We start from the raw sequence: 17,305 nt of genomic DNA on the forward strand, positions 1-17,305 counted from the left end.
TCTGGACTACAGTCCAATTCTGGACTCTTTCCTTTAGAAAGGTGGCTGATGTTCCTTTTTGTAGTGGGATTAAGGGTTGGGGCAGTGGTTTGGCTTGGCATCCCTAGGCCCTGGCTTAAATAGATGGATTTCCAGTCACTTGGGGGAGAGGAGCCAAGGTGTGCTTATTTGCTCTGTGGTCAAAGGATGAATTCTCTTGTACCTGCAAACTGTGGTCACAGCTGCAGATCATCAATGGGCATATGCTGTAGATAGTCCTGGGCTTTTGCAGCCCAATTTGAGTTTAAGTTTGTACTTTGGTTCAGAAATGCTCTGTTTTATGTGGCTGAGGAAAAGGCCTACATTGCCAGAGTATAACATTCATTCAAGTCCAAGATATTTTTGGTTTGACACAAACTCATGAGTTTGTTTTTTTCCATCCTCTATCTTCCTCTGTTGGAAACTTTATGCACAGAACAAAGTGTTCCTGTGGACTCAACAACCCTTCCTTTTGGATTCACATTAAGTTTGTGGTTTTGTGGTTCATGCTCTGGTTGTGCTTGAATTACCTAGTTATGTTGATTGAAATTGCAACAGAATTGCATCATCTTGCATTGAACCACATTGCAGCTTTTTTCATGATGATGCATAATCCAATTTTTGTGTTAATCATACACCACTGTCTATACTTCTCACTGCCTCAGTAAAACATCTAGCATAATCAAAGACCCCATCCACCCCGGACATTCTCTCTTCTCCCCTCTCCCATTGGGCAGAAGATACAAAAGCCTGAAGGATGTACCACCAGACTCAAGGACAGCTTCTATCCCGCTGTTAGAAGACTACTGAACAGTTCCCTAGTGCGATAGGATGGACTCCTGACCTTGCAATCTACCTCATTATGACCTTGCACCTGATTGTCGACCTGCATTGCAATTTCTCTGTAGCTGTTACACTTTATTCTGCGTGTTGTTACCTTGTACTACCTCAATGCACTGTGTAATGAATTAATCTATACGAATGGTATGCAAGACAAGTTTTTCACTGTACCTTGGTTCATGTGACAATACTAAATCAATTCCAATTGATTATGCACTTCTTCCACTTGTTCTAATTCAATTTGTTTGCACTGATTTCTAGTCCAACTGTACTGGAGTTTTGGATTAGTTCATACTCCAATCATTTTGATGCTGATGTAAAGTCCAATTATATTTGTATTATCATGATAAATTTAATGTAATGTTTATGCATCTTTCTTCTGAAGGACAGAGTCTGCATTGCAAATCTGAGTGGCCCCCTTAGCCATTGGAGGAGATAGTTCAGAATAATTCTTGTGATGACTTTCCCAGTGTCTCCAAGGATACTCTCAAAATCTTCTTGAAAAAAATATAACATCTCCAATTTAAAGGAATCCCTGGCCCTGTGAGCACTCAAAATGGAGGAGCATTGAAAGAACACTGATGAACCTCTAGTCTTTAAGCTGAGAGTACTCTGAGGCCAACCACAAAAAAACAAAAGCAGTGCTAAACAATGCACACATTCAATCACCACTTTCTCCACTTGCAGCCGAGTCTGCAGTTCCCACAAAGGATTCATGAGCCACCAAAGAACCCAGAGAAATGGAGTGGAACCAAGTTACCTGGTTGGTCCATGGCCATGAAATTGTGTGCATTCATCTCCCAACTGGTAGGTACCATGGAGTTTCTCTCACATACATCTTGCTCCTCACTGAAATGTTCCTTTGGGTGCCCAACCACTAATCTAATCATGTTCTTGATCCATCCACACACACCCTTCTCTGCATTCTCCCATTGTGACCCTGATCTACCTCATCCCAGTTGATCACAATGAGATTCTCTTTGTGCTGCTGACCCAACCTTCAGGATCTCAATCCTCTGACAAATGTAGCTTTAACCATCTCTTCTCCAGCCAAGACCACCATCCTGTAATCTGCCAGAGTTCCTCTGCAATGGCTGAGTTTATGGAACCAAAGCCTTTATGAGCACAAGGTACGTGAGGCAGATTCTGTTGTATATGATGATTTGGGCCTTCTTCAATAGATTTTGCAGCAGGACCCATGTGTTAAACATGAATTGGCCCACTGCACACCCCCAATTTAACATGTTTTTTGAGGCCTAACACAATTTCTAGGCCATTGGACCAACTTTGCATCTGTCGTACTCTTGAGGCCACAGATTCCCAACCTCATTCATTTCCCCTGAATTTCCCTTTAACTTCCCAATATGTAATTTTAAGATAAGACCCCCTTGTTCTGGATCCCTCTAGAAGACCCTAAATAAAACCAAAATGCTGGAAATAATCAGCAGGCATCTGTGTCGAGGGAAACAGGGGTTCTGATGAAAGGTCGTTGACCTGAGCTGTGCCTCTCTGCCCAAAGACGCAGCCTAGCCTGCCAAACACAGCAATTAATTGTGTTCAGTTCTGGTCACCTCATTATCGGAAGGATGTGGAAGCTTTAGAGAGGGTGCAGAGGAGATTTGCTAGGATGCTGCCTGGATTGGAGAGCATGTCTTATGAGGATAGGTTGAGTGAGCTAGGGCTTTTCTCTTTGGAGAGGAGGAGGATGAGAGGTGACTTGATAGAGGTGTACAAGATGGTAAAATGGCATAGATCGAGTGGACAGTCAGAGACTTTTTCCCAGTGCGACAATGGCTAACCCGAGGGGGCATAATTTTAAGGTGATTGGAGGAAGGTATAAGGGGGATGTCAGGGGTAAGTTTTTTTTACACAGAGTGGTGGGTGCGTGGAATGCACTGCCTGCAGAGGTTGTGGGAGCAGATATATTAGGGACATTTAAGAGACTCTTAGATATACTCATGAATGATAGAAAAATAGGGGGCTATGTGGGAAGGAATGGTTAGATCTTAGAGCAGGATAAAATGTCGGCACAGCATCGTGGGCCGAAGGACCTGTACTGTGCTGTAGTGTTCTATGTTAATCTGTGTTTCGGATAGCGGAGTATTTCGCTTTTCTCCTTTTGACAACTTCCTTCCAAGTAGAGCAACCACGCCGCAGTTTACAGGAAAACGTGTTTACCGTATGTTGGAGCAGTGCGACTGAGGTGCAGGCAGCTTTGTCTTTTTTTCCGTGCCGGTAACAGAAAACTCTGGGGAAGACGGTCTAGTTTCCTTTGGCGTGAGGTCATCGGCGGATCCGTGTGCCTGCGCGGTGCGCTCTCTCCCCCCCTCCCCCCCGCCCCCAGAGCGCTGGCAACACCGCAGACAACAGCTGAAGCGGCGTCTGGTTCTCTGCACCCATCCAGGTAGGAATCGTAAACCACCCCACCCCTCCAAAAAGCATGAGCTCCCACCCGCGGAGAGACGCGCACAAAGTTGTACTTCTATGTATTCGTTTCATATCTCGTAATTTTGCCTCGTTTTTATTTGTTGATGTGAAACTTCCGACCTTCCCTTCCGTCGGATTATTTTTCGCGCGGCGGAGTTTCAGTTTTTGTCTGTTGAAGTTCCAACTTAAAATTGAGGTTTGTGAGAAGCAAGTCCCCTCTCCCCATTTATGGCCTGTTGTTCATACTCAAATTTTCCCAGAAATTCTTTTCGCGCCAAATAGCAACCCTTTGAATGTCTGCCAGAATAATACAGAAGTTTATTTTTCATTCACTCAGTTGCGTTCAGGTTTGTGGGAATCTGGAATTCGAACCACCATTCCAGTGATTGTGATTTGCTGCCTTTTACTTCCGCAGTGAATGAACGGGCATTGTTTAATAGTCTGGTTATAGTAAAACGGATTTCACCCTCGTCAAACAAATTCCCCAGCAGGGAGGGGAGAGGGAAAAAAGAGCTCTGGGAACGTATTCCGCACGCAACATGAGACCTTGCCGGGGCCGAGGTTCCTTTATCTCGGAACTCCTTGTGCCAATGAAACGCCTCGCCTGGTACGACTCCTGTCCTTGAGTTGACTTCGGGTGTAAATTAACGCCCATCAGTAAAAAAAATGTCTGCTCCGCAATAAAACAAAACACATCGCCAATATCCGCTGAGTATTTCTCTCTTTGTTGGACATCATTAGCGTTTAAAAACAAAATAATCCTCCCGTGGAAATACAAACTAAAGCCTGTGACTAATAGCTTTATATCGAGCGCGAGTCAGATGTGAAATTAAAGCAGGATGCCAAAACGGAGCATACTTGTCTATAAATCTTGATATAGAAGGAAACCATTATGTAAGTGCCGAGTTCCCCAAACAGGAGTTACCCACTTTGGCTTTCTGTGCCGGTGTGATAAGCAACTTGAGTTCTCAAAGCCCCTCCTCACACCTCCAGGGTGTTTTAGAATATTCTCCGATTGCCTGGATGCAGCAGCACTCAAGCCGTTAGACATCATCCAGGACACAGAATTACAGACAGTTATGACAGCCTTATCAATTTCCTGTAGGTGTTAATTGTGGAGTGTAGGAGGATGCCAAGAGCAGCAGCAAGCGTATCTGGGAATTGAGATGTCGATGTCTTTAAACTGTAATGTGGGGCTATACTTGTGCTAAACAATGGAGAAAGCTGGTGAAATGCAGAATCAAGTAATTCCACAGAAAAGAAAAGGTATTCCTGCAACTAATGATGGTTGACAATTAACTCAGGAAAGGTTCCACGAATGCCCTCTTATCATCATTTGTGGAGGAATCTAGCACTTGAGAGCAATTGTCTGGTATTTATGCTTGCCATTAGCATGAAGGGCACAGTAGATAATCTTTATCAGTCTCCTCTTGAGGCCCCCACCATAACCAATACCAGTCTTCAGTTTACTGTGGTCCATTTGATAGTTTGAAGCTCTTTTGTGGACTAAATGCAGCAAAAGTTTGGGATCCTGACTATGGTGCCGAAGAATTGTACTTTATCTACAGCACAAATTTATGACAATTCTGTAAAATTGCCCAAACCTGTTCTGTCCACAAGTACACTTGCAACTAATCAATCAATAGCCCACTTCTAATTAAAAGATAAAATGGAAGAAATCTCTTGAGTGACAGTTAACTGGTATTCTGCATACAAAGCTTTATCCAGTTTTGACAACAACCACTTGGTTTCAGACCTCATTAGAGCCTTTGGAACATAAATGAGAGATTTTAGAAATGAGTAGAGTGCTCTTGACATCAGGACCATGTTTACTAAGTTTGGCTTCAAGTAAGGTTGAATTTGATGGAAATTTGGAGAGAGAGTTGCTGCTCAGCAGAAATCTCTCCACTGGCTGGAGTCCCACTTACTAGATAGATTGTTGGCCTCCACCAATCACAATCATTTATACTTTAGAACATCGCTGCAGGAGTTCATCAACACAATCATCTACAGCTTCTTTGCTGGAATTAGAGATGATTGCACAATGTTCAGTTCCATTGGCAAGCATTGTCAATCAGATAATTTAATTATATGTCAATGACATTACCATCACAAACCCCAGCTGGAAACATCCTGGTTACTGAAGCACATCAGAATCTGTGAACTCTGTGGCAAGTACCACACTTGAGATTTCAAAGCCTCTCCTCCACCATACAAAGCATGATGAAATATTCTCCAATTGCCTAGATGTTGCCTTAGCAATACTGAGGTACCATCCGAGGACATAAAATTGCACAAAATTTACAGCACACAAACAAATGGGCCTTTCAACTTAGCAGATCTAAAGCACTCTCTTCATTTTGCAACTCAGGACTTGCCTTAACTGTACACTCCCACCACACTAGCATATTGTTGTTGTGGGTACTATCCACAGGACATAGTGCAGCAGCTTGAAGCTTTTTTAACTGAATTTTCCCAAACCAGTGGCCTCAACCACCTGTAAGAACAAGAGCACAACAGCCTGATATTTCTAATCCAATTTCAAATTGAACGTATTCCTGTATGGTTTTGGATGAAAATTTTGGAACCTCTTACCTACTGGCAATGTGGGAACACCACCACAAAAAATGGAGCAATCAAAGTTTCTGTGTTCAAATGCCAGGTTCTGGGGAATCAGCTTTGTGGTTCTCATTTGCACAGTTGCCTCTTGAGTTCCATTCTATGTACACACATCTCTAAAACAACACAGGAATTTGAAGCTAATCATAGAGTCATACAACAGGGAAACAAGCCATTTGGCCCACCATGTCCACACTTTCTCAGGAGACACTCCAAAAGAATTAAAGAACCCTTTTAATTCATTGGATATGGATGTTGCTTGTCTGGCCTGGACATTTATTGCCTGTCCCTAATTGTCTTTGATTTTGGTGATTCGGTAAGTGATTTCAGAAAACATACGAGTCAACTGCATTAGTGCAGGTCCGGGTCATATAAAGACCAAAGGGGGTAATGATGGCAGATTTCCTTCTCTAAAGGATGTTATTGAACGAGATGGATTTTTACAATTCATTAGTTTCACTGCTACTCACTTCTTTTTCCAGATTTATCTAATTAGTAGAATTAAATTCTCCAGCTGTTGTGCAATGACAATAATGTTTCCAGATTTGTAGTCTTACCTTCTGGATTCTTGTCAATAACTTGATCATTATGCCTTTGTACCTTTCAAATGTTCCCAAAGTGCTTTTGACATCTAGTTATAAATAATTCCTGTCTGATTGCAAGTGCAAAAAGCAATTTATAGTAATTGATATGTATTGACTATTCTGTATTCTTTCTTTGCTAACTTTATGAAGACTTTAGTTCTCTCAGATGTTTGGACTTTTGGTTTTAGATTTTCAGATCTCAGAGTTGACTAGTTTTGCTAATCTTGCTACAAAGTTAAATAATTTCAACATTCTAATTGGCAATCGACCATGAAGCAGCCCGCCAAATTGGAAAGGAAGTCTTACCACATTTCTCAACAGTTGATTTTACCAATTTTTATTGAAAACTTGCATCATGCACCAGCTCTGGCTAAAGAGGAACAATGTCATTGCAACTGGCAGACCAGATATGTGGATGAATGCTTAACTGGTTATCCACCATACATTTTTCAAGTCTTGAGAGGAGAGCACTAAACCATACAACTAGCTAGGATGAGAGAAAGTAGTGATTTTATTGGTGACAAGGACATCAACAAATGAAAGTAAGTATGTGGTGACCAGATCACTAACTTGTAGGTACTGTATATTTTAATAAGGCAGTTCTAATTAATGAAGCAGAAAGTAAATATCTTCAAAATCAAGCTAAAATTGTCAAGTTTAATAAATGTAAGCTTATTAAAGCTAGTCTACTCAACATTTGCTATTGCAATGTTTGTTTAAAGGACATATCAATAGCAAAGTATTTTAAAGAGCATAACCAGCTAGCTGTGTGGAATGTGGAAATTGTATCAAGTTATTCTGTATTAAAGTTTCTGAAATAAATTTACAAAGTATGATGGCACAGTGATGAAAATGGAGTTGGGATTTACTATGAGTACTTATTTAAAAAAAATTAGAAACTGCCTCAATGTCACCTTTTTTCAGCCCAGTGAAAGGGCATACTTCCCCTTTTACCAGCAGTGCATTATTTTGCATCAGTTGTCAAATGGCAATTCCAGTACAGACACTCCACCCTAGTTGTCCTTTTCTCTGTTCACATACAATCAACTAGTGGCAGGGAACACCATAAATGTTCAATACAATTTTTGTCTCTCTCTGTTTCACATTCCTCTCATTGCAGAAATACTTGGAATGTCCATAAACACAAGATCGGGAAAGCTATGGTGAGGCAATTACTTTTCATACCAGTGCCTTCACTGGACAGAGATCTTGTTTGTACAAAACTAATTTAGACAGATTAGTATTCTCAGAAGTGCAGTAAGGCTAACCTGGAAATAGCAGGTTCTGGATAATTTGTGCACAAGTTTAAACATGCTTTTTGAACTAATCGAAAAGCAAAAGATCTTGACCTAGATTTTCAATTAGTGTAAAGAAAATGTCAGCCTTTACCTGTAGATCTTTACTATTCTGACTCTCCAACTTGAATGTAGATTTTTAAACCTTTTTGGGGGTGCATGTAATTTCCCCCCCCACCCCAAAATTTACCACTTTAATATTTTTGTTTGAACTGATATAAAATTGTTAGCATAACTTGTCTGGGCATCTTTCTATTTCTATATTTTTATACTTGATTTTTCTTAACATAATTTTTAAAAAATCACCAATAAAACTAATTCTCTCACAATTCCATATTCCTATCAATCCAGGCATCCTTGACACTTAAGTTGCTGCTTCAATACAAACTAGTTTTACCACATTTGGTACAGTGCCAATATGAGAAAGGAATAGTAATCGAAAGTAACAAGGTAGAAGGAAGCAGATGGATGGCCAGAAAATTCACAGGCCTTCTGGTGTGCTTCACTCCCTTCCCAGTTTGTGAATTCCCTATCCTATCCCTTATTCTTCAAGCATCATGTCAAAACTGTTCTATTAGAATTTTTAATTTATGACAACTGCAGTTTTCCTTATTTGATTAGTGACCTGCTTGTTTCCATTTGTGTGCCTGGTGTTGCTGAGGCTCATTTGCGGAGCATTTGCCCTCCCAGTTTTATTATCTTCAGTCTGCATTCCTGACTCTTGGTTTGAAGTGAAAGGCCAGCATCTAATCAAGCCATACTCCCACCTAGGCTTAGGGTTTAGTGTTTCCATTGAATTAAAAAGCTTTGTAAGAGTCAACGAAAACCAATAAATTGTAGATGCCTTGAATCTGAAATAAAACCACAAAATACTGGAAACACTCAGTAGGTCAGGCAACATTTGTGGAAAGAGAAACAAAGTTAATGTTTTAAGTCAAAGACCCTTTGTCATAACCAGGAAAGAGAGTAGACATGTTAGTTTTAAGTTGTGGAGAGCATGTGAGAGGGATGATTAAAACAAAAGGAATAACTCTGTTAAAGTGAGGTTAGGAGTGGTGATAAACTGTAGAAGTCATTTGGTTGATAAATTAATGAGAGAGTGAGAATACACAGAGGGAAGCAGGTAATATCCATGAAATGGAGGCTAGAGCTATAGAGAATGTTCAGAATCTTGGGCAGTGTTATTGTAAAGAGACTGAGTTTATATATAGTCCATAGCAGAAATGGCCAGTTCTGATACAGTGAAAATGAAAGGGCACATTGTAGCCTCAATATCAAATTCAACAATATTGGGGAATTCATGTTTCATATTGTCTATCTGACTGTGATATGACTTCAGAAATAATTCAAGCTGTGAAAGGGTTTTGACAAGTTTCCCCCATTCCACTTCGTTATTCAAAATAGGCATCCATTTTCTAATACAAGTTTTACCCTGTTAGTAGGTGCTTCATCATTAATGTTTCTAATGTGATGTAGAATTTGTTTTCGTCCATTTGAGCAAAAGGTCTGGAATTTGTATTTTTTTTGGATGGCTGTACTAATAGCTGATTCCTGATTAGCACGTTGGTATTAAAGTGTTGCCTCCTCCGGGTGGCCAGAGACCTATTCTCTGAGTCATAATGCAGATTCTGTCCGTCAAGAGGCACTTTGAAGATGATCTTCATGGCATATCCACTAAGTGAAGTGAAGAGTGAAGCTTCAACCACTGGTCTTTTTTGACCTTTAAATGCTTTGGACTTGGTGGTGCATCCTTTTCCTCAGCAATTTGTCTCCATTCGACATCAACTATATGAAGATATGCAAGCCATGGTTCTAACCAATTGATCCACTGCAAATGATCCCTGTACAGACTGGGGTTGAGCAAGGCTTTGTCATAACTCCAACCATCATTTTCCCATAATACTGTTACTCATCTCCAACAAGACTGGAGCTGATTGATGGAACAAAGGGAAACTATTCAGTTTCTGTCGCCTTCACACCAGAGGAGGTCAATGCACCCTCTGTCATAGAGTTGCAATACTCAGATGACACTTGCATAGGCACGCACGAAGAGACCAAGCTCCACATCACCTTTGACTTGTTCATTGAGGTGCATGGGGAAATGGACCATGCATTAAATGTTTGTAAAATGAGATACTCTGCCTACCTAACCCTACAGCACAACAGTTAAGGGCTATAATGTGGCCTTGGAAAATGAGGATCATGTTACAAAGATGTTTTCAAAGTCTCCTTGAAAAAGTGTAACATTCTCATCAATTCATGGGAATTCCTGTCCTATGGCCATTCAAAATGAAAAAGAAACATCTGGGGAGGCAGTGAGAAGCTTGAATTTGTTTGGGATTAGAAACCAAGTAGAAATGACAGAAGGGGCACAGCATTTCCCAAGGTGCACAAAATTCTGCAGATGCTGGAATCTGGAGCAATGCACAGAAAGTGCTGGAGGAACTCAGCAGGTCAGGCAGCATCTATAGAGGGAAATAAACAGTCGACTTATTGGGCCAAGACCCTTCATCAGGACTGGAAAGGAAGAGGGCAGAAGCCAGAATAAGAAGGTGGGGGAGGGGGAGGAGCACACGCAAGCAGGGGGATAGATGAGTTCAGGTGATAGGCGAGTCCAGGTGGGAGGGGGAGAAGATGTAATAAACTGAGAGATGATATGTAGAAGAGGCAAAGGGCTGAAGAAGAAGGAATCTGGTAGGAGAGGGCAGTGGTCCATGGAATAAAGGATAGCGGAGGAGAGGAGATGGGCAGGCCATCAAGTCAGGGGAAGGGAGCCATAGGAATAAGGGAAGGCAATGGACTTGGGGGGTGGAGTTACTGGAAGTTAGAGAAATCGATGTTGAGGCCATCAGGTTGGAGACTCCCAAGGTGGAATATGAGGTGGTGTTCCTCTAACCTGCATTGCAAACTGCCTTGTCACCCATCTGCCCCATAAAACACCCTGAGGCCCACTTATCGCAGTGTGTGCAGACCATGTGTAGGTGTTATTAATCACCTTGACCCCAAGTAACTGATTAGGAAGAAGAATACAAAAAGATGAGGCTGTGTTGGTGTGGCAAGTTTCCTTCACTGAAGGACATAAGTGAATCAGATGCATTTAAGATGGTGAATTTCATGGGCATTTTTATTCTAGTGCTAACTGAATGAGTTCATCTTGATAGTTTACTGGATTTTGATCTTAGTTATCTAATGTTAATTGTCTGGTATTTTAACCAGCATGTAACTCATAAATAGAAGCACTGCAGAGAGTGGTAATGCTGCTGGGAGACAAAATAAAATAAATTTCCTTGTGGCACTAACAGTTTGTCAGTGGTATGAAGCTACTTGTATTATCTTTGCATAAATGTTTTGCTATGCTTGAAATGAAAGGCGTCTAAAGAAATTGGAAGGAATAATCAGTGTATCAATGTTGGAGTCACACACTTCATTTATTTCTTTAACACTTGTTGTTTCAAGAGAAGCATATAAATAGCTTGGTATCATTGCCATGCCTACTGCAGCTTCAATGAGGTACAGTTTATTCAATAAAAATTCAAAGGTTGTATAATAAACTATTTGGCATGAGATATGAATATTCTGTTTGCCAGCCTGAATACCAACAGAAGCTGGATATTATTTCTGAAAATGTATAGTTGAGGGTGGCACAATGGCACAGCAGTTAGTGTTGCTGCTGCTGCTGCATAGTTCTTGACCTGTGTTCAATCCTGACCTTCAGTGCCACCTGTATGGAGTTTGCACATACTCTCGATGGAGCATACAGGGTCAGTTTCCTTCCATATCCCAAAGACCAAATCCCAAGGGTTAATTGGCTGGGTAATATGGTGCAGCTAGGTGGTAGGAGAACCAGGATGCAGTTAATGGGCATGTGAGAGAGGATAGGTGATAGGGAAATGTAGGGGATGGGAATGCTCTTAGAGCCTATGCATTATCTTAACCTCATTTTATTCTCCCCATGTTCCCCTCAAGTCCCACCTGATTCTGCCATTCACCTACACACTACGAGCTATTTGCGTTGGCCTATTAACCTACCAATGTGTGCATGTTTGAGCACCCAGAGAAAGCCTTACATGGTCACGGGAAGAATGTTTCAACCCCACAAGGACAGCACCTGGGTTCCTGGAACTGTGAGGCAGCAGCTTTGTGAGTTACTGGCACTGTGCCAGGCTGGTGGTTGGGAGCTGAATGGATTTCTGTCATGTGCTGGCATGTTCTAAGTGGTACTGCATTGATTTGGTATCTCTTTGTGTTTTGTCATGAACTGTGGTGCAATGTGAGCTATCTGGAAAATGCACTGCAGTTAATCACCCTGACCATGCTGAAGCACCTCCCAGACCCATGACCATTATTACCAGCCACAAGGACAAAGGGCAGCAAATTCATATGCCACCGCCTGCAGGTTCCCTTCCAAGTTGCACACCATCCTGAGTTGGAAATATATTACAGTTCCTTAATTACTTTTCTGTCTAAATCCTGAAACTCTCCCCAAGAGCACTCTGTGAGTACCTTCACCAGCAGGATGACATCAAGTTCCTGAATATAATTAGAGGTTGGAAATAAACGCCAAACCCCCCCCCCCACCTTCCCAGCAATGCACACATTTGGGTGTTTGGTGGGAAATGCTGGCATATGTAGTGATGCTGGGGTGGTGTCTACTTCTGCTTACTTTCAGACTTTTGTTTTCATATGGGGGTCCATCTGGACAGCACTGGTATTGCTGAATTTTGGGAGGTTACCTACTCTTCATGGAGGTGGTGGAATCCTCACAGTTGCAGTTAGGTTGTGCTTGTATTGAGGCTCAGACAGCTGGCTCTTCAGCCTTGGGTTCCTGTGCACATTTTATTTATTATCTCTGGAAAGAGAGCTCAGATCTTTGGGGTAGATGCTTCTCTGCTGCAAAACAAGTGACTGAAGTGCTGGTTGCTATTTTAAAGATTGCATATAGAGTACATTTAGTCCAGATATTTCAGTGGTGGTGTAGCACAAATTCTTTTAAGCAGTTGTTTTGCATCCATCTGTGCCCTGACAGATAAAATCCATTAGGTACGTGTCTTAAGTCATAGCTAACCCTTTTATTGAGTAGAAAGCAAAAGGGAATGAACTATGTTTATGGGGGAAATAACTTATCTTAAATGCTGCTTCTGTTCATTATTATTTCAAACAGAATTAAGTAGAACAGTGCACCACAGTAATCATTTGCATGTATAGATCATATTGCAAGAAACTGGGTAAATGGCAAGAAACTGGGTAAATGATTCCAACTCACAATGCGATACCAACCTAAATGTAAATAAATCATCCTTAACGGAAGCAAACTCAGCTGGGTTATAAACAAAGTAGAGGGAAATAGAGGATACTGCCAGGGCCACTAAACAGGAATTTCCCAACCTGGAGGCAAAAATATTTGGTTTATTCAAAATAAGCTTAGGAATTTATAACTAATATGAAACAAAATGATCTTGAATTAGCCAAATAGTCTCTATCCTTTGGATCCTTCTCCATTCCTCCCATTTCTGCCCCTGTAGCGGTTAGCATAACGCTTTACAGCGCCAGTGACCCGGATTCAATTCTGGCTGCTGTCACGAACCAGCAACAAAAGAAACACACTGAGCATGATTCAGTGTTAAAAACTATTTTATTAATCACTACTTATGATAATACGTAAAATAAAAGTAAAAATGTTAGTATGTTAGAATTCAAAAATGTTAAACCTCGAACGTTAACCCCAAAGCTAAACTCTTTGTGTGTGTGGGTGGCAAAGTCCAAAATGGTTCTTAAAGTTCAGTTCCGCAAGCCATAAGGTGAAACATGAGCAAGGGCTTCTTCAACAACCACCGTTGTCTGAAGATAAGACGTAGATGTAGAGAACATAGAGAGAGTACATACGAAATCCAAATGTTCCACGATGGAACCCAAACGACACTTCAGTGTTTACTCGGTAGTGACTTCCTCACCCTGAAAAGCATCCGAATCGTGGTTGTCCACACATAAATACCTGTTTCCTTCTACAGGTCAGCAACAAAGTGAACTCCACTGGATTACTTCCAACTTCCATACATGGATTTCAGTGGCAAACACAGTTATTGTTTCTCATCCATCGATAGAGAAAACTAGCAGGCTGGTGTGTCTCTCCCTTCTCTCTCTCTCTCTCCTTCTTCTTCTAACTTCTTCAACAATGTCATTACATCCTTTATCTTCTATTGACGTAAGCACGCCCCACACACGCATACACACACACTCTCTATCTTAAAGGGACTTTCACTGAGTCCGTAACACTGCTGTCTGTAAGGAGTTTATATGTTCTCCCCGTGTCTGTGTGGGTTTGCTCTGGGTGTTCCGGTTTCCTTCCACATTCTAAAGACGTGTGGGTTAGGAAGTTGTGGGCATGCTATGTTGACGCCGGAAGCGTGGCGACACTTGCGGGCTGCCCCCAGAACACTTTACGCAAAAAATGCATTTCACTGTGTGTTTCGATGTACATGTGACTAATAAAGATATCTTATCCCCCTCCTATACATACAGATCATTCACGGGCTTTTCCCCACTAATCTGGTTCTGGTTCTGGTTCTCTCTGCCATTCGCTTGTCCCCTAATGGTTCCCATTATCGATTCCCTTACTTCCCTTACTTATCAGATTCCAACACTGGTAGCCTGTGTGTTCCTGCTTATCACGCTCCAGCAGCTGTCTCCAACCTTCATACTCTATGCCCCCCCCCCCCGCTCCATTTGTCTCTTTTTTTTTCTGTCTCCACCCATTATCATCCACTCACTTCTGTCTCCCCACTCCACTTCTCCCCTTCCCTACTTAACTTGAATTACTCATCGTTCTTTGCCTTTCCTCAACCCACCAGTCACCTCTGTCTCCTGTCTCACCATTCCCACTCTCCTTATACTGGTTATCTTCCCTTTCCACTCTCAGTCCTGATGCAGGGTTTTGACCTGAAATGTCAACAAGTCCTTCTCCCCCACGGATGCTGGTCGACCCACTGAGTTCCTCCAGCAGACAGTTCTTTGCTCCAGATTCCAGCACCTGCAGTCTCCTGTGTAACCAAATAATCTTTCAGCATTCCTTTCATTTTGCTTTCTTTATCAGCTTATGATACTTTTGCTAAATAAATCAAGGAAGTTGTTTGGTTATTAACTTGTATATATGATTGAAAATTATTGTGGACATGTTGCACTGATTAAATGTTTTGTTTGAAATAAATAAATTGCAATTAAGTATATTTCCCAATTCCTGGTACTGGAAAAATCACATTAAATAATTGAGAAAAACATTTGGAAAATTGGATGGAAGACTAATTAAAACAAACCTGGTAGTTTATTGGGATATGGTAATACATTGGGATGAAAGAAGTTCACTGTTTAATGCAATTTTCATAAATTATTGACAAATATGCAAGTTTATGTTGTTTTAGTATTTATTAAAAAAAACTAAAACAACATGTTGCATTATTACCAAAACTTTTTAAACTTTGAGTGTTTTAATGGTATCATATGAAACGTGGAGTATGTTAATTGGTACGTACTGTAGATATATTTCTGTTCATTTCAAAGTAATTATCGTATCTAAACAGAATAAAAGTGAACGATAGTGATCTAATTGTACTAAGTGACTTCTGACCATACCTGATTTGTCTTTAGTATATTTTATTCTGTTGTACATTTATGAAACAAATAATGCAATACATCACATAGTATTAACTTGGTTTATCTTTGGGGGCACACACTCGAGGGAGATCTCACCTACGTCATAAGGGAGCCTTCTCATTAGTCTTTGCAACACTAGTCAACATGGGGGAATGGAGCCAGTTTAGTTGAAGTAGTTCAGGCACTGCTTAGTACTGTTGAACTTGCTCACCCGGACGGGAATTTGTAACTAATGTTTTGGCAAACCTCCAGCGAGGTAATGGATATAAATGTGTTTTTTTTAAAGGAGCTTCTGATATCAACTTATGTTTAGTTATGATGCAGAAATTGCAGAGCAAAGCTTTGTAATTTGCTCCAACAGTACCACTTGGTTTTATTTTGAAGGGCCCGTTATTATACCCGCAATGTATTTGACCATTGTATCAAGACAGCTCGTTCCAATTAGCATCAAATTTAGAGACTGTTTTGTGCTGCTGTCAGTAAGATGGATTGTGATTGACTTATCTCTTACAAACCCCATTTAGAACATAGACATAGAACAGTACAGCACAATACAGGCCCTTCGGCCCACAATGTTGTGCCGACCTTTAAACCTCGCCTAAGACTATCTAACCCCTTCCTCCCACATATCCCTCTATTTTAAATTCCTCCATATGCCTATCTAGTAATCTCTTGAATTTGACCAATGTACCTGCCTCCACCACTGCCCCAGGCAGTGCATTCCATGCCCCAACCACTCTCTGGGTAAAAAAAAACCTTCCTCTGATATCTCCCTTGAACTTCCCACCCATTACCTTAAAGCCATGCCCTCTTGTATTGAGCATTGTTGCCCTGGGAAAGAGGCACTGGCTGTCCACTCTATCTATTCCTCTTAATATTTTGTACAACTCTATCATGTCTCCTCTCATCCTCCTTCTCTCCAAAGAGTAAAGCCCTAGCTCCCTTAGTCTCTCATAATGCATTCTCTCTAAACCAGGCGGCATCCTGGTAAATCTCCTCTGCACCCTTTCCAATGCTTCCACATCCTTCCTATAAAGAGGTGACCAGAACTGGACACAGTACTCTAACCAGTCTAACCAGACTTTTATAGAGCTGCATCATTACCTCGCGGGTCTTAAACTCGATCCCTCGACTTATGAAAGCTAACACCCCATAAGCTTTCTTAACTACCCTATCCACTTGTGAGGCAACTTTCAGGGTTCTGTGGATATGGACCCCCAGATCCCTCTGCTCCTCCACACTACCAAGAATCCTGCCATTAACTTTGTACTCTGCCTTGGAGTTTGTCCTTCCAAAGTGTACCACCTCACACTTCTCTGGATTGAACTCCATCTGCCACTTCTCAGCCCAGCTCTGCATCCTATCAATGTCCCTCTGCAATCTTTGACAATACTCTGTACTATCCACAACACCACCAACCTTTGTGTCATCTGCAAACTTGCCAACCCACCCTTCTACCCCTCATCCAAGTCATTAATAAAAATCATGAAAAGCAGAGGTCCTAGAACCGATCCCTGTGGGACACCGCTAGTCACAGCCCTTCAATCTGAATGCACTCCCTCCACCACAACACTCTGCTTTCTACAGGCAAGCCAATTCTGAATCCACACGGCCAAGCTTCCCTGGATCCCATGCCCTCTGACCTTCTGAAGAAGCCTACCATGTGGAACCTTGTCAAATGCCTTACTAAAATCCATGTAGACCACATCTACTGCACTACCCTCATCAATCTGTCTGGTCACCACCTCAAAGAACACTATCAGACTTGTGAGGCATGATCTGCCCTTCACAAAGCCATGCTGGCTGTCCCTGATCAGACCATGATTCTCTAAATGCTCATAGATCCTATCTCTAAGAATCCTTTCCAACAGCTTG

At 41.5% G+C, this 17,305-nt stretch overlaps 1 protein-coding gene across 6 annotated transcripts in view; it reads left to right on the top strand.

Annotated features, from left to right (window-relative positions):
- Positions 1 to 2,910: 2,910 nt before the first annotated feature.
- The window catches only part of carhsp1 (calcium regulated heat stable protein 1), a 62,684-nt gene continuing 48,289 nt past the window's right edge, over positions 2,911 to 17,305 (top strand). The window contains exons 1-2 of one of the 6 annotated variants that reach the window (XM_052021914.1): positions 3,220 to 3,262; positions 7,609 to 7,651. The gene's annotated coding sequence lies outside the window, so the exon portion shown is untranslated. Of the gene's footprint in view, positions 3,263 to 6,917; positions 7,031 to 7,608; positions 7,652 to 17,305 lie in introns of those variants that run through there. The other 5 variants (XM_052021911.1, XM_052021912.1, XM_052021913.1 and 2 more) reach the window with 5 other exon arrangements.

Source organism: Pristis pectinata, chromosome 8 (assembly GCF_009764475.1).
Source record: "Pristis pectinata isolate sPriPec2 chromosome 8, sPriPec2.1.pri, whole genome shotgun sequence".
Taxonomy (NCBI): Eukaryota; Metazoa; Chordata; class Chondrichthyes; order Rhinopristiformes; family Pristidae; genus Pristis; species Pristis pectinata.